The sequence below is a fragment of the Coenobita brevimanus genome, chromosome 80, assembly GCF_032717465.1.
Source record: "Coenobita brevimanus isolate Jiangsu-jjx chromosome 80, ASM3271746v2, whole genome shotgun sequence".
Taxonomy (NCBI): domain Eukaryota; kingdom Metazoa; phylum Arthropoda; class Malacostraca; order Decapoda; family Coenobitidae; genus Coenobita; species Coenobita brevimanus.
The window spans coordinates 46,767,552-46,771,808 of NC_137033.1; positions in this window are offsets into that span (position 1 = coordinate 46,767,552).

Consider the following 4,257-nt stretch of genomic DNA (forward strand, 5'->3'; position numbering starts at 1 on the left):
CCACCAGAAGAGGATATACCGTCTGCTCAGGAAGATTTAAATATAGAAACAGGAGAGTTGAGGCTTGCAGAAGTGGAGAAAGCAGTAAAACAGTTAAAGAATAATAAGGCACCAGGGGAGGATGGTTTGTTTCCGGAAATGTTTAAAGTGGAGGATAGATTAATAATGATCTTGACCAAGCTATTCAATAAGATATGGGTGACGGGGTTACTACCATCAGTTTGGAAGAATGGTGTAATTGTTAAAGTTCCGAAGAAGGGAGACCTGAGTGAATGTGGTAATTGGAGGAATCTCTTTGTCACCGATAGCTTTGAAAGTTTTCAGTAGAGTGTTGTTAAATAGGTTGGAGCCGGTGGTTGAGGGTATTCTGAGGGATGAACAGGCTGGTTTTAGAAAGGGACGTGGTTGCAATGATCATATCTTTATAGTTAGGCATTTGATGCAGCAAGTTAATGAAATGAGAGTACCGTTAAGTCTTTGTTTTGTTGATTTTGAAAAGGCTTTTGATAGTGTTTCGAGAGAGACTATGGGGAAGATCATGAGACATTATGGAATACCAGAGGAGTTTGTGAGGGTCATTATGAACATGCATGAGGACACATTTTGTAAAGTGATGGTTGATGGTTGTCTGAGTGATTCGTTTGAAGTCAAGTCCGGAGTAATTCAAGGTGGTGTTCTATCGCCTTTACTATTTATATTGGTCATTGATTACATTATGAAACGCGTTGGAACAGAAATCGGTGCAGGTATACTTTGGGGAGAGAACAGGAAACTTTTGGATTTAGATTATGCAGATGATATAGTTTTGATTTGTGATGGGCCAGAAGAGATGCAGAGTGTGTTGGACTGTTTGGTGAGTGAAGGTCGCAAGGTGGGTTTGGTTATTAATTGTGGAAAAACTGAAATAATCAATATGAATATGGAAAATGCGCAGGAATTTGTAATTGGAGGTATGGTTGTAAAGCAAGTTGATAGGTTTAAATATTTAGGTACTTATTTAGCCAAGGATGGTTCTTTGAACTTTGAATTCGAGGAAAGGTTAAAGAAGGCTAATCAGGCAATGGAAATGCTTAAAAATATTTGGAATAATAACAATTTTTCTGTGCATACAAAAATCAAACTTTATAAGGTAATGGTAAGGAGTATCTTAATTTATGGGCACGAGTCTTGGTACAGCACAGTGACTATGAAAAATAAATTCTTGGTGTTTGAAAACAAAGCACTTAGAAGAATATTAGGAGTTAAGTGGTGGGAAAGGATACCAAATAGTAGAATAAGAGAAATAACGGGAGTGCAGCCGGTCAATGAATATGTTAGGTTCTCACGGTGGAAGTGGCTAGGACATGTGTATAGGAGACAGGGAATAGTACGAGGTACACCAGGGTGGGTGGCACTTGGTAGGAGAGGTAGAGGAAGGCCAAAAGAGACGTGGGTGAGGACAATGAGACGGGAAGCTGGAGATGAGTGTTGGGGAGATCTTGAGGAGTTAGCACAAGATAGGATGTGGTGGTGTGAGTTCATCGAGGCCCTATGCATCCCCGAGGGTGCCACAGGAAATTGATTGATTGATGATAAGATTTGAAAAAAAAAAAAATCAATACCAGTAACCTAAAGGTGAAGAGCTAAAGAGCCTCCCAATCCGACGAAAATAAGATCCAAAGCTACATTCGCTTTACCACCACCGCTTCCCCATATGCCGTCCACATTGCTCTCACGTTGGTGTGAGTCATGTAAGCCCTTGAAGTTGCCGACAAAGTCACAGGCTACTTGGCTGGTCATTCTCTCACTAGCTTACTTTGTAAACATGAAGTGCACAGAGGACACGGTTTCTCATATCATGTATAAAAAGAATGTAAGTAATATACGTGTCATAAGGAATTACTGTCGTAGTACATGACCACCAGAAGTGTAATAGGCTTGGCGAGTAGGCATTTGCGAGTAGGCGGGGGTACTGCTGAGATTGGATTTTCTCTCTCTCTCTCTCTCTCTCTCTCTCTCTCTCTCTCTCTCTCTCTCTCTCTCTCTCTCTCTCTCTCTCCGGTGGACTTTTACTCTGAACCTGATTTGCGTGCATCATCTGAAGGAAAACAACGAAGACAACTGGTTCAAGGCAGAGCCACGGAATATGCTGCTGGGAGAAGGAGCATTCATTCGCACCCCTTGAACTCCCTTCCCATAACATCTCTGTCCCCCTCCCGCTCCTTCTCTCCCTTTTCTCTTGCCCCTTCTTCTCTGTCTAACCCTCTTTCACCCCCCCTCTCTTCCTCCCCTCCACTCCTTCTCTTCCTTCCTACCCGCCACTCCTTCTCTCCCTTCCTACCCGCCACTCCTTCTCTTCCTTCCTACCCTCAACTCCCTCTCTCCCTTCCTACCCTCCACTCCCCACACCCTCCTTAACCTCGTCGCGCCGGGACACCAATCAGCTTGGAACCAAGGTCAAAAGAAACAGCTTGGAACATTACATGGCTCGTATTCTCGTTGGTTAAGGAAGTTCCCTAACACCTCATCCTTAGTTATTTATTTTTGGATTTGAATGATTAACATCTTTTTGTACGTTTTTCACGCAGAGTTTGGCGATATTGAAAGTATTGTGTTACACAGAAGATGGCAGGAAGGTGTAATAAGCAAAATAAATCGTTTAGGAAAGGGTATTAGGGAGTTTCCATTACCGACGTGAATTCGGACCCATGACTCTCCTCTTCATTGTGCCCTCATCTGCCATCCCCTTCGGCCTCTTGGAAAACTAGATCTGCCACTAAAGATCGTCTTGCTACTTTTACTGACATAAGCTGATAACTGTCCTGGTTAACGCTTTGGGCCGCATGTTGATACTGAATTCATGCTACTGACACACGGTATATTGTTGGCTCCAGGCATAGGTTGAGCCTCTGCTGTGACCTCACGCATCAGCGCTAATTGTTTTTGTGATTTAACTAAGCGGCTATAATGCATTATACATAAATCTTTCACTTCAATGTATGACCGTAACACAAATTAAAGTTCATATTTTCATCAATAAATATACAGGTTTATTGTTTCTAATGAGTAGAAATTCATCAGCTGAAACTCTGATCCTTCCAATCATCTCTTTCTTTACGAACTTCTTACCCGTGTGGCCCATTCGTGAAGACGTGTGTGTTGACCATCAGGGGGAGGACAGACATCTCCATCGTTTGGGAAATTAGTTTTATTTTGTATGTGGACAGTTTTACAGAGACACGAGTATCTGCTCAGTGTTTGACGAATACATTGCGGAAAAAATCGAACCACCTGTAACACGCACCAGTAGAGGTAAGGTTTTCATTGCACTTCGCCAATTGTAAATTTTCTTCAGACGGAACTGGGATATTTGTTTCTTTGACTGAACACTTGAAATTACAAAGCTGTGGTCCAGTGGGTGTCAAATTGTGCAGAATATTATTCTGAAAGTTGGTGTGTATCAAGCTAATGGCTTAAGAATCTCTTCATAGTGGTCAGACTACCGTGAAACTGAAGCATTCCTTCAGTGTCTACGGTGACAGATTGTTCACGTACGAGTATATGTACCAGGAACTTTTTAAGTTCGAATGTACTACCACAATCAAAAGATAGCTGACACCTTCCTGTCGACTTTGGTGATGCAAGGTGTTAAATTACATCATTCTATATAATACCAATACAAAGCACACAATAAAAAGTGTGTGGGAGGTGAGTATGTTGTGTGATATTGGTGAAGGAATGGGAACTATGGAAGGCAGGACACACTACTGGCAGGAGGATTATCGGCGAACTTTTGCTCGTGATGGCACCTGCAGCCTTGACCTTCTGTTGACGTTGTATGTGACCGCTGTTGGGGAGCCTCGGAAAACTGCCACCAGTGTGAGTTTCCGGGCTTTACCACTTTACCTGAAACAGAAAAACCTCTCTTAGTCATTGTTCCATTTTGTCAGTGAGTCAGATACTTTTAAGGTTCAGAGAAAGATCATAGCTTTATAAGCAATAGTGGGAGCAAGAGAGCCATGTCGGAAATAAAGTCGAGATTGAACCTTCTCAGTAAGATGGGGTACATTTAATTTAATTCTCGCTAGTACCAGGTGACTTTATTCAACTTGGGAGAGTCGTCTCATAGGGAAGGAGGTTTATGAGTTATATCTAACCTCCAGTTCGAGATTCTCTTACAAAAAATAGAATCGCTTGGAGACAGCAAGATTAACATGTAAAAACCATGTCATACACGTCATGGAAGTGAAGAGTTTAACCCAAATATCTAAAGCTCTA